The sequence below is a fragment of the Solea senegalensis genome, unplaced genomic scaffold (genome assembly GCF_019176455.1).
Source record: "Solea senegalensis isolate Sse05_10M unplaced genomic scaffold, IFAPA_SoseM_1 scf7180000017381, whole genome shotgun sequence".
Lineage (NCBI taxonomy): Eukaryota > Metazoa > Chordata > Actinopteri > Pleuronectiformes > Soleidae > Solea > Solea senegalensis.
Window position 1 is genome coordinate 1 of NW_025322373.1, and position 11787 is coordinate 11787.

Here is an 11787-nt window from a genome sequence, read left to right on the forward strand (position 1 = left end):
TGTAAAAGCGTGCAGCGGTGTAAAAGCTACAGCACCTGGTATTCCCAGGCGGTCTCCCATCCAAGTACTAACCAGGCCCGACCCTGCTTGGCTTCCGAGATCAGACGAGATCGGGCGTGCTCAGGGTGGTATGGCCGTAAGCCGGGGGGTTGGGGACACAGACTGCTTTTATGGACTGGGCAAGGCCCCCTGCGCGTGGCGGGGCTCAAAAGTCAGCCTTTCGGACACACTGCACTTCAGCCTTTATCTCCACCACATGCTACACTCTAGTCCAGTATCGGGAAGCGACACCGAGATGGGCAAGCGGCTGTTGGTGCCGTCATGTCCAGTTGTTGCTGAATCTATAGGAAACGACAGCCAGGTATGCCAGTAAAAAAGGTCGAGTGTTTCCTCTCCAATGTGTGCTGGAGGTTGAAGTTGAACATAGCACAGCATTAACGAGCAACTGAGTCAAGGCATTGGCCTCTGGGATTATTCATTTCCAGCACCATCAGCCAAAGAGCTGTGTCTGGCAAGAGCCACCCGGTGTTTGGCGAGTACACCTCATACTTACCTGGCAGGGGAGATACCATGATCAAGAAGGCGGTTCACCCAGGGCGAGGCTCAGCCATTGCACTCCGGCTGTGTTGACCCCTGCAAATTCCCCAAACGTGGGAGTCTTGACTGCATAATTTTTGCTAGTGGGGTGCTGCGTCCGCGCTTTCCCCCGATGATGTCGTTGTAAGCAAAGGTCAGCCGCCCGAAGTTCAACGTTGTGTGCCCATCTCCAAACTTCTCACGTCCTTGCGGAGCAACATCCCCAGTCTTTCCAAGTTGCTGGGAACGTGATGGTTGTGGGTGTTGTCTTTCAGCTCAAAGCAAATGTCACGCTCCCTTTCCCAACTCTTTGTAGAAGAACTCGATTGTTGGAGATGGATCCATGGCCATCATGCCAAGGGTTAATACTTTGGCGCTTGCTCTGTTCACTCCGTGCAGTGACCTGATGTTGAAGTGATGCCAGGAGCAACTCACCATTTCAGAAGCCCGGATGAGGTGGGAAATGGCCCGGCAGTTTGTACTGCTCAGTGTGACACGGAGCTGCTTTGCTCATGCACTCACGTCTACCACTAAATGTTGGAGGTGTGCCAGTGAGCGAGGAATGTGCCACAGCCTCAGCGACTGATAGAAAACTGCAGCGCACAACCGACAGTAGGAAAGCGCTTCCAAACATGCAGTCAAATCTGGGCGGTTTATTGGCCGACTAAGCAAAAACGTTGAAGGAAGGCCGTCCCAAGGTGGCCGGCCGGCCGGCCGACCGAGACTGTGGTGACTCCGGCGGATAGACTCCTCGGCTGCTCTCCAGGACAGGGGCTACGTTGACTCTGGTTTCTCTTCAAAATGCACAAGTCTTTCGCCTTTTACTAAAGACTTCCGTGGAGAGGGACGTTCAAGAGTTTAAGTTATTTTTGGTGGGCTTTGCTGTAAGGCTGCGCCCTTTGAGTGTGTCAAATGTCAAGCAGCTGTCTGTCAAGGCTCAGAGGTGCACTTAGGTCAACCTTGGGGCGGAGGTGATCAGCAGCAGCAGCCTTTGTTATGCGCCCTTAAAAACATGGCACCACAACAACTGACTTGTGTGCCAAGATCTTGGGTTGGCCCCAGACACCTGTGGGCCATCGCTTCTCGGCCTTTTGGCTAAGATCAAGTGTAGTATCTGTTCTTATCAGTTTAATATCTGATATGTCCTCTATATGGGGATTAAATATTAAATGCATTTTTGAGCAGTGGGAGGTGAAAACTGGGGCTTGCTCTCTTCACTCCTTGCATTGACCTGGTATTGCAGTGCCACCAGGAACGGTGCACCATTCTCTTTTTTCTGTGAAAAGCAAAGCGAAGCTGAAACCAGAAAGACATCAACCCGTGCCTGTGCGTCAATTTAATTGCGAGCCCATGTTTCTTGTAAGGAAGCAGCAGCAGCAGCAGTAAAAGCTTACAGCACCTGGTATTCCCAGGCGGTCTCCCATCCAAGTACTAACCCGGCCCGACCCTGCTTAGCTTCCGAGATCAGACGAGATCGGGCGTGCTCAGGGTGGTATGGCCGTAAGCCGAGGGGCTGGCGACAGAGAGTGCCTTTATGGACTAGGCAAGGCCCCTGCTCGTGGAGGGGCATGTTTCTTGTACGGAAGCAGCAGTGTAAAAGCGTGCAGCGGTGTAAAAGCTTACAGCACCTGGTATTCCCAGGCGTCTGAGATGACTTTTGACCATGCTTGTGAAGAAGAGCCATCTGTTTATTTGTACATCCTCATAGAGTGCGTAGTTCCTGGCAATGAAGATGGTGTGTCGGGCTATGGATAGTAGAATGTTAATCAGGGTTGTGTTTATACCTTCTTTCTTGTGTGAGTATCCAAAGAGCCAAGTCCATTCCCAGTCTGTAATGTCTTTGCTGCTGAGCTTGCAGTGGTCGGTGAGGAGGTTCTTGACCCGGGTGATGAAGACCTCGCAGATGGGACAGGTGAGAAAGATGTGTTCAAGTGTTTCGTCATTTTTATTACAGACAGTACAAACCCTCTCATGGATAGCACTGTTCATTTGGTGCAGGATGATACCCGAGAAAATTCGTCTATGTCTGATTTTGAAATCGGTGTTGTTGGCGAAGGGATGAGCATAGGGGCTATTTATGTTTTTCCACATGGTGGAAACATTAATCGACGGGAAGTGTTCTTTCCAATGAGTTTCAGATGTCGGTTTTTGTACTATGTTTGCCAGCAAGGTGTTGTACCAATACTTGGAGGTTAGTTGATTAATGCTTTTCGCATCAGGCTGAGCACTTTGACGAAAATCAAGGGTATCATTCTGCCTACTACCACTGGTCTTGTAAAAAGCCTGTTTTAGATGGTCAGCAATCCCAGTTTCAATTTTCTGACATGTGAATTCAGCAAACCGTTTGCAATAAATGTTTTTGGCTCTGAGCCGATTCAAGATTTCTTCCACTACTATTTCGCCTTGATTGTTTGTGAAGTCTCCCAATGTGTATAAACCTGCTTGCGGCATTGACCCGCCCGAGATGGGCCTGCCCAGATATGTGATGTCTGGGTTGTGGAAAACGGGGAGCTGCAGCAGCTGGTGTTTGTTTTGTACTATAGTTACCAGGTGGGGTCTGGCCAACTCCCATGCCTCAAAGATCTCTTGTGTGAACTGTGAGATGTGTGTAGCTTGTGATTTTAGTGGGATCTGACAGAGATTGTAAATGCCACTGTTTCCACATGTTTTAATGGTGTCAAGCAGTTGATGTTTCCAAAAAAGGTCAGTTTTATCGTCCAACAGCTTTTTGATGATTTTGATTCTGAATGAGTGTTTTTTTGTGTTTATGTCTATTAGCCTAAGCCCACCGTTTGTGTATGTATCAATTGTTGTTCTGTGTTTTATCATGTTGCGGCGGCTTCCCCACAGAAAAGTGGATATCATTTGATTTATTTCTGCATGAGTTTGTTTTGGGAGATCATAGACTTGTAGCACATGATTCACTTTGGAGAGTATCAGGGAGTTGAGCATGACCACCTTACCCTTCAGGGTCAGCTTCCGCATTTTCCACAACCCCAAGGTGTTGTTCATTTTATTTAGCACCTCTTTCCAGGTGTTATCTCTGGCGGCCTTTTGATCCTGGCCAATATGCACTCCTAAGACCCTTACACTGGCCTTTTCCTCTATGAACGCCTGTCTGCCTGGTGACCTTGCCCCATTGCCACAGTACATTATAGTTGATTTGTTTTCATTGATTTTGGCACCGGAGGCTGAGCAGTAGATATGTACAAGATTCAAAGCTAGTTGTAGACTTTTTCCATCTTTGACCATGATATTTGTGTCATCGGCATAGGCAATCATTTTGCAGGAAGTGCCATTATCTGCCAGTATGCCCTGAATGTTAATGTTCTGATTTATTAATAGAGCTAGGGGCTCGGCCACCAGGCTGTAGAGCAGAGAGGAGAGGGGACATCCCTGTCTAATTGATCTTTGGATTGCTATTTTTGGGGTTTGGAGACCATTCACTTTTATGCGACTGTGTGCATTGTTGTAAAGAGATTGAATTCTTTTAATGAAATTGTGACCAAAACCGAATTGTTTTAAAACAGCCCATAAAAAGTTGTGTTCAACTCGATCGAACGCCTTTTCAAAATCTACTCCTAGATAGATGCCACCAGTTTGTGACATCTGATAGATGGTTTCTTTTATGGATAAAATGGAATCTGAAATATCTCGTCCGGGAATGCTATATGCCTGTGACTGATGTACTATGTTTGGGATAATTTCTTTGAGTCTGTTTGCTAGAACCTTTGCGAAAATTTTGTAATCAGTATTCAGAAGGCTTATGGGTCTGTAGTTGTTAATGATCGTTCTGTCTCCTCGGTTTTTGTATGCCAAAGTAATTAAACCAAGTGTAAGGGTCTCAGGAGCTTCACCTTTCTTCTCAACTTCCTCAAAAATTCGAAATAAAATTGGTGTTAAACTTTCTTTGAAAAATAGATAAAATTCAGTTGTTAAACCATCTACGCCTGGACTCTTGTTTTTTTGTAAGCCCTTGATGGCTGCTTCAATCTCTGCCATGCTGATAAGCTGATCACACCATATTCTGTCCTCCGTTGAGATTTGGTTCTGAATGACCTTCACCACACTTGTAATTGTATTTTGATTTATATTTTGATTTGTATATAGCTGCTGGAAGAAATCTTGTATTCTGGATATTATTTCATCAGTTTGTATAATTATGTTGCCCTTGCTGTCTTTCAGTTCTTTTATGAATGCTTTATTTTGTTTTTGCTTTTCTAAGCCGAGGAAAAAAGCTGAACATTTTTCCCCCTCCACAAAATTTTGCACTCTGCTTCTAATTATTGCCCCCATGCATTCCTTCTTTTTGGAGAGCGCTAACTTGTCTCTCAAATAAATATAATTTGTCAGATCTCCGTTAGGTTCATTGGCTATCTTTTGGAGTTCGTGTTCTAATTTTACTCTTAGCTCTTTTTCATTTTTTTTCTCCAGCCAGCTCTTATGTTTACTATAATTTATACATACTCTTTTGATTCGTTCTTTCACTCTTTCCCACCAATTAAATATGTCTTCGACCCACTCCATTTCATTTGCCACATTGTGAAGAAGACGGTTAACTTTGTCAATGAACTGTTAATCTTTTAGTAAGCTATTGTTAAAACACCATACCCCACCATTTGTTTGTGCTACTGATGGAAATAATGACAATTTTATGAGGGAGTGATCACTCCATGTGTTGAGGACATATTCTATTGAGTTCACATTGTGTACAATGGAGCTTGCCACTAAGGCATAATCAATACGGGATTGTTTGAGAGTATTTTGTACCACCTGATGTCTGGAGAACTGAGTTTTATTTGGATGCATAATTCGCCATAAGTCAACCAGGTCGTATTCTTTTATGATTTCGAATAAGGATCGCCTGCTCACATCATCTTTAAAGAGATTGTTGCTAGATATGTCAAATTTGGTGAGGGGAACATTGAAGTCTCCAGTGATGATGGAGTTGTTGTTTACCCACTTATTTAGCTCTTTGAAAAACACTTTTCTTTCACCCTCAGTGTTAGGAGCATATATATTGATAATTCTAATATAAACATTTTTTTTCCATGAATCAACTATCAATAATCTACCTCGTGAGCATTTATATATTTCTATTACCTTATCAAAGACATTGTTTTTAATCAGCGTTGCCACCCCACACATTGCTCGATCTGCATTTGCGAAATATACATTCCCTTCCCATAACCCTCCTATCATGCTCACAGGAGATGAGGACCATTTTGTTTCTTGTAGCAGCAAGATGTCACATTTGGTAGTATTGATGACTTTGTGTAGTTTTTCTCTGCTGCAGAGCCCACGGGCATTCAGTGAGAGAAGCAGGGCCATGAGAAGGGTGAGCTGTATTATTGTGGCATTAAACATCACACTCATTTTTTTCTATTTTGCTTTTTCTTATTTGTTTTACCGGACTTGTCTGTATTTTGTCGTTTTCTTGCCAGGGACACTACCGAGAGGTCCATCTCCGAATCAGAGTCAGCACTTGGTGAGGGAGAAACTGTTGGCTCTTTTTCAGAGTGGGGAGGACTGAGTGGCGCAGATTCTGCGGTTGGGGTGCTTCTCGTGCCTCTGGCTTGGAGCTTTTCAGCTCCAGCCACTTTTTTTTCATTGTCTGGTTGAGCCTCGTCATTCTGCGCTTCCGGAAGGCTTTCTCCAGAGGTTTCCACATTAGTGGTTATTTTTTCCGCTCGGGGCGGCTGGGCAGGGGGCCCTTTCTCTACACCACACTCTGTGCGTACCTCCGCAGGCGCTATCTCTGCCTCCTCCTCTCCTGCACTGTCCTCAGTGCTTCCCTCTGTCTGCTCCCTCTCCAACTCTGACTCTGCTATGCTCTCCGGTTCACTTTCATTGCAAATGCAATTTTCCATGTTGTTGTGGCACAGCTCACACCTTTTCACAGCTTTATGGCACTCTCTTGCATAGTGCCCCTGGACTCCACATTTATGGCAACAAAACTCAGGACACTCTCTAAGAATGTGTCCAGGCTGTAGGCACATTCGACACACTTTCACTTGCCGATCATGTAACACTCTGAAGTATTCGGGACCAGTGGCAGTATTAAATCTAGCAGAGTAAGGCAGGGATTGTACTGTCTGATTAAATTTGACTTTCACATACCTTGTCCCATCTGCGATGTTTGTGCCAGGCCACATTCTTCTCTTGATTGGAGAGATTGCAGAGACTCCCCAGCCATGCAGCTTGTCAATTATTTCCTGGTCTGAGATGTACGCGGGCAGAGTGAGAAAAGAGACCACCAGTTCATCATTGTTTAGCTCTTTTGCCATAACTATGGTTGTGCCGATTTTGAATCCATCCAGCAATCTGCTTTTCCCAACAGTGTTTGTCATTGTTATTTCATATTTGTCCGTTCCAATACAGCGGCAGGCAATCAAACCTCCACACAGTCCACGCACACATTTCAATAATTCCATTATTGGGACTTTTTCTGTTCCCGTCAATTCTATTTGTAAAGTCAGCTCCTTCTCATACTTCCTTTGGGTTCCATCATTCTTTTCTCTGTCTCCATTCTCCGTGTTCTTTATCTCCTTTGCCATGATTCTTTGCTTGGTGAGGTCGTTGTTCTGAGGTCCATCCATGATGAGAAAAAAAAAGTTCAACAAAAGGCGCCCCCGCACAGTGTGGAAAACACTGTCGGGGGGGGGGGAAACCAGTCCTTAAAATGAACAAAACCAGTAAACTGAAGTAGCACACGATGAGAAAAGGGAAAAGAAGTGCAGAAAGGAGGAGAAAAAGGGGAAGAATACAGGCTGAGGAAAGGAGCCGTGTGCTCGAAATGTTTGTAGCATACACTTCCTGATTCGCTAGTGGGCGTGCTCAGGGTGGTATGGCCGTAAGCCGGGGGGTTGGGGACACAGACTGCTTTTATGGACTGGGCAAGGCCCCCTGCGCGTGGCGGGGCTCAAAAGTCAGCCTTTCGGACACACTGCACTTCAGCCTTTATCTCCACCACATGCTACACTCTAGTCCAGTATCGGGAAGCGACACCGAGATGGGCAAGCGGCTGTTGGTGCCGTCATGTCCAGTTGTTGCTGAATCTATAGGAAACGACAGCCAGGTATGCCAGTAAAAAAGGTCGAGTGTTTCCTCTCCAATGTGTGCTGGAGGTTGAAGTTGAACATAGCACAGCATTAACGAGCAACTGAGTCAAGGCATTGGCCTCTGGGATTATTCATTTCCAGCACCATCAGCCAAAGAGCTGTGTCTGGCAAGAGCCACCCGGTGTTTGGCGAGTACACCTCATACTTACCTGGCAGGGGAGATACCATGATCAAGAAGGCGGTTCACCCAGGGCGAGGCTCAGCCATTGCACTCCGGCTGTGTTGACCCCTGCAAATTCCCCAAACGTGGGAGTCTTGACTGCATAATTTTTGCTAGTGGGGTGCTGCGTCCGCGCTTTCCCCCGATGATGTCGTTGTAAGCAAAGGTCAGCCGCCCGAAGTTCAACGTTGTGTGCCCATCTCCAAACTTCTCACGTCCTTGCGGAGCAACATCCCCAGTCTTTCCAAGTTGCTGGGAACGTGATGGTTGTGGGTGTTGTCTTTTAGCTCAAAGCAAATGTCACGCTCCCTTTCCCAACTCTTTGTAGAAGAACTCGATTGTTGGAGATGGATCCATGGCCATCATGCCAAGGGTTAATACTTTGGCGCTTGCTCTGTTCACTCCGTGCAGTGACCTGATGTTGAAGTGATGCCAGGAGCAACTCACCATTTCAGAAGCCCGGATGAGGTGGGAAATGGCCCGGCAGTTTGTACTGCTCAGTGTGACACGGAGCTGCTTTGCTCATGCACTCACGTCTACCACTAAATGTTGGAGGTGTGCCAGTGAGCGAGGAATGTGCCACAGCCTCAGCGACTGATAGAAAACTGCAGCGCACAACCGACAGTAGGAAAGCGCTTCCAAACATGCAGTCAAATCTGGGCGGTTTATTGGCCGACTAAGCAAAAACGTTGAAGGAAGGCCGTCCCAAGGTGGCCGGCCGGCCGGCCGACCGAGACTGTGGTGACTCCGGCGGATAGACTCCTCGGCTGCTCTCCAGGACAGGGGCTACGTTGACTCTGGTTTCTCTTCAAAATGCACAAGTCTTTCGCCTTTTACTAAAGACTTCCGTGGAGAGGGACGTTCAAGAGTTTAAGTTATTTTTGGTGGGCTTTGCTGTAAGGCTGCGCCCTTTGAGTGTGTCAAATGTCAAGCAGCTGTCTGTCAAGGCTCAGAGGTGCACTTAGGTCAACCTTGGGGCGGAGGTGATCAGCAGCAGCAGCCTTTGTTATGCGCCCTTAAAAACATGGCACCACAACAACTGACTTGTGTGCCAAGATCTTGGGTTGGCCCCAGACACCTGTGGGCCATCGCTTCTCGGCCTTTTGGCTAAGATCAAGTGTAGTATCTGTTCTTATCAGTTTAATATCTGATATGTCCTCTATATGGGGATTAAATATTAAATGCATTTTTGAGCAGTGGGAGGTGAAAACTGGGGCTTGCTCTCTTCACTCCTTGCATTGACCTGGTATTGCAGTGCCACCAGGAACGGTGCACCATTCTCTTTTTTCTGTGAAAAGCAAAGCGAAGCTGAAACCAGAAAGACATCAACCCGTGCCTGTGCGTCAATTTAATTGCGAGCCCATGTTTCTTGTAAGGAAGCAGCAGCAGCAGCGTAAAAGCTTACAGCACCTGGTATTCCCAGGCGGTCTCCCATCCAAGTACTAACCCGGCCCGACCCTGCTTAGCTTCCGAGATCAGACGAGATCGGGCGTGCTCAGGGTGGTATGGCCGTAAGCCGAGGGGCTGGCGACAGAGAGTGCCTTTATGGACTAGGCAAGGCCCCTGCTCGTGGAGGGGCATGTTTCTTGTAAGGAAGCAGCAGTGTAAAAGCGTGCAGCGGTGTAAAAGCTTACAGCACCTGGTATTCCCAGGCGGTCTCCCATCCAAGTACTAACCAGGCCCGACCCTGCTTGGCTTCCGAGATCAGACGAGATCGGGCGTGCTCAGGGTGGTATGGCCGTAAGCCGGGGGGTTGGGGACACAGACTGCTTTTATGGACTGGGCAAGGCCCCCTGCGCGTGGCGGGGCTCAAAAGTCAGCCTTTCGGACACACTGCACTTCAGCCTTTATCTCCACCACATGCTACACTCTAGTCCAGTATCGGGAAGCGACACCGAGATGGGCAAGCGGCTGTTGGTGCCGTCATGTCCAGTTGTTGCTGAATCTATAGGAAACGACAGCCAGGTATGCCAGTAAAAAAGGTCGAGTGTTTCCTCTCCAATGTGTGCTGGAGGTTGAAGTTGAACATAGCACAGCATTAACGAGCAACTGAGTCAAGGCATTGGCCTCTGGGATTATTCATTTCCAGCACCATCAGCCAAAGAGCTGTGTCTGGCAAGAGCCACCCGGTGTTTGGCGAGTACACCTCATACTTACCTGGCAGGGGAGATACCATGATCAAGCAGGCGGTTCACCCAGGGCGAGGCTCAGCCATTGCACTCCGGCTGTGTTGACCCCTGCAAATTCCCCAAACGTGGGAGTCTTGACTGCATAATTTTTGCTAGTGGGGTGCTGCGTCCGCGCTTTCCCCCGATGATGTCGTTGTAAGCAAAGGTCAGCCGCCCGAAGTTCAACGTTGTGTGCCCATCTCCAAACTTCTCACGTCCTTGCGGAGCAACATCCCCAGTCTTTCCAAGTTGCTGGGAACGTGATGGTTGTGGGTGTTGTCTTTTAGCTCAAAGCAAATGTCACGCTCCCTTTCCCAACTCTTTGTAGAAGAACTCGATTGTTGGAGATGGATCCATGGCCATCATGCCAAGGGTTAATACTTTGGCGCTTGCTCTGTTCACTCCGTGCAGTGACCTGATGTTGAAGTGATGCCAGGAGCAACTCACCATTTCAGAAGCCCGGATGAGGTGGGAAATGGCCCGGCAGTTTGTACTGCTCAGTGTGACACGGAGCTGCTTTGCTCATGCACTCACGTCTACCACTAAATGTTGGAGGTGTGCCAGTGAGCGAGGAATGTGCCACAGCCTCAGCGACTGATAGAAAACTGCAGCGCACAACCGACAGTAGGAAAGCGCTTCCAAACATGCAGTCAAATCTGGGCGGTTTATTGGCCGACTAAGCAAAAACGTTGAAGGAAGGCCGTCCCAAGGTGGCCGGCCGGCCGGCCGACCGAGACTGTGGTGACTCCGGCGGATAGACTCCTCGGCTGCTCTCCAGGACAGGGGCTACGTTGACTCTGGTTTCTCTTCAAAATGCACAAGTCTTTCGCCTTTTACTAAAGACTTCCGTGGAGAGGGACGTTCAAGAGTTTAAGTTATTTTTGGTGGGCTTTGCTGTAAGGCTGCGCCCTTTGAGTGTGTCAAATGTCAAGCAGCTGTCTGTCAAGGCTCAGAGGTGCACTTAGGTCAACCTTGGGGCGGAGGTGATCAGCAGCAGCAGCCTTTGTTATGCGCCCTTAAAAACATGGCACCACAACAACTGACTTGTGTGCCAAGATCTTGGGTTGGCCCCAGACACCTGTGGGCCATCGCTTCTCGGCCTTTTGGCTAAGATCAAGTGTAGTATCTGTTCTTATCAGTTTAATATCTGATATGTCCTCTATATGGGGATTAAATATTAAATGCATTTTTGAGCAGTGGGAGGTGAAAACTGGGGCTTGCTCTCTTCACTCCTTGCATTGACCTGGTATTGCAGTGCCACCAGGAACGGTGCACCATTCTCTTTTTTCTGTGAAAAGCAAAGCGAAGCTGAAACCAGAAAGACATCAACCCGTGCCTGTGCGTCAATTTAATTGCGAGCCCATGTTTCTTGTAAGGAAGCAGCAGCAGCAGGCGTAAAAGCTTACAGCACCTGGTATTCCCAGGCTGTCTCCCATCCAAGTACTAACCCGGCCCGACCCTGCTTAGCTTCCGAGATCAGACGAGATCGGGCGTGCTCAGGGTGGTATGGCCGTAAGCCGAGGGGCTGGCGACAGAGAGTGCCTTTATGGACTAGGCAAGGCCCCTGCTCGTGGAGGGGCATGTTTCTTGTAAGGAAGCAGCAGTGTAAAAGCGTGCAGCGGTGTAAAAGCTTACAGCACCTGGTATTCCCAGGCGGTCTCCCATCCAAGTACTAACCAGGCCCGACCCTGCTTGGCTTCCGAGATCAGACGAGATCGGGCGTGCTTTTTTTTTTGTTTTTTATTATCAAAAATACTTTCAT

The 11787-nt window shown here is 47.8% G+C and overlaps 14 non-coding genes across 14 annotated transcripts; 9 read left to right on the forward strand and 5 right to left on the reverse strand.

Moving 5' to 3' along the window:
• Window positions 1-23: 23 nt before the first annotated feature.
• Window positions 24-142, reverse strand: LOC122764397. The gene has a single exon (XR_006359668.1). It is a non-coding gene; the product is annotated as a 5S ribosomal RNA (ribosomal RNA).
• A 403-nt stretch (window positions 143-545) lies between these two features.
• LOC122764384 lies at window positions 546-709 on the forward strand. The gene has a single exon (XR_006359655.1). It is a non-coding gene; the product is annotated as a U1 spliceosomal RNA (small nuclear RNA).
• A 647-nt stretch (window positions 710-1356) lies between these two features.
• On the forward strand, window positions 1357-1469 carry LOC122764390. The gene has a single exon (XR_006359661.1). It is a non-coding gene; the product is annotated as a U5 spliceosomal RNA (small nuclear RNA).
• A 182-nt stretch (window positions 1470-1651) lies between these two features.
• On the forward strand, window positions 1652-1844 carry LOC122764387. The gene has a single exon (XR_006359658.1). It is a non-coding gene; the product is annotated as a U2 spliceosomal RNA (small nuclear RNA).
• A 119-nt stretch (window positions 1845-1963) lies between these two features.
• LOC122764383 lies at window positions 1964-2082 on the reverse strand. The gene has a single exon (XR_006359654.1). It is a non-coding gene; the product is annotated as a 5S ribosomal RNA (ribosomal RNA).
• A 5756-nt stretch (window positions 2083-7838) lies between these two features.
• LOC122764385 lies at window positions 7839-8002 on the forward strand. Its single transcript, XR_006359656.1, has one exon. It is a non-coding gene; the product is annotated as a U1 spliceosomal RNA (small nuclear RNA).
• A 647-nt stretch (window positions 8003-8649) lies between these two features.
• On the forward strand, window positions 8650-8762 carry LOC122764391. The gene has a single exon (XR_006359663.1). It is a non-coding gene; the product is annotated as a U5 spliceosomal RNA (small nuclear RNA).
• Window positions 8763-8944: 182 nt separating this feature from the next.
• LOC122764388 lies at window positions 8945-9137 on the forward strand. The gene has a single exon (XR_006359659.1). It is a non-coding gene; the product is annotated as a U2 spliceosomal RNA (small nuclear RNA).
• A 118-nt stretch (window positions 9138-9255) lies between these two features.
• Window positions 9256-9374, reverse strand: LOC122764393. Its single transcript, XR_006359665.1, has one exon. It is a non-coding gene; the product is annotated as a 5S ribosomal RNA (ribosomal RNA).
• A 110-nt stretch (window positions 9375-9484) lies between these two features.
• On the reverse strand, window positions 9485-9603 carry LOC122764394. The gene has a single exon (XR_006359666.1). It is a non-coding gene; the product is annotated as a 5S ribosomal RNA (ribosomal RNA).
• A 403-nt stretch (window positions 9604-10006) lies between these two features.
• Window positions 10007-10170, forward strand: LOC122764386. The gene has a single exon (XR_006359657.1). It is a non-coding gene; the product is annotated as a U1 spliceosomal RNA (small nuclear RNA).
• A 647-nt stretch (window positions 10171-10817) lies between these two features.
• Window positions 10818-10930, forward strand: LOC122764392. The gene has a single exon (XR_006359664.1). It is a non-coding gene; the product is annotated as a U5 spliceosomal RNA (small nuclear RNA).
• A 182-nt stretch (window positions 10931-11112) lies between these two features.
• LOC122764389 lies at window positions 11113-11305 on the forward strand. Its single transcript, XR_006359660.1, has one exon. It is a non-coding gene; the product is annotated as a U2 spliceosomal RNA (small nuclear RNA).
• Window positions 11306-11424: 119 nt separating this feature from the next.
• LOC122764395 lies at window positions 11425-11543 on the reverse strand. Its single transcript, XR_006359667.1, has one exon. It is a non-coding gene; the product is annotated as a 5S ribosomal RNA (ribosomal RNA).
• Between the last annotated feature and the right edge of the window lie 244 nt (window positions 11544-11787).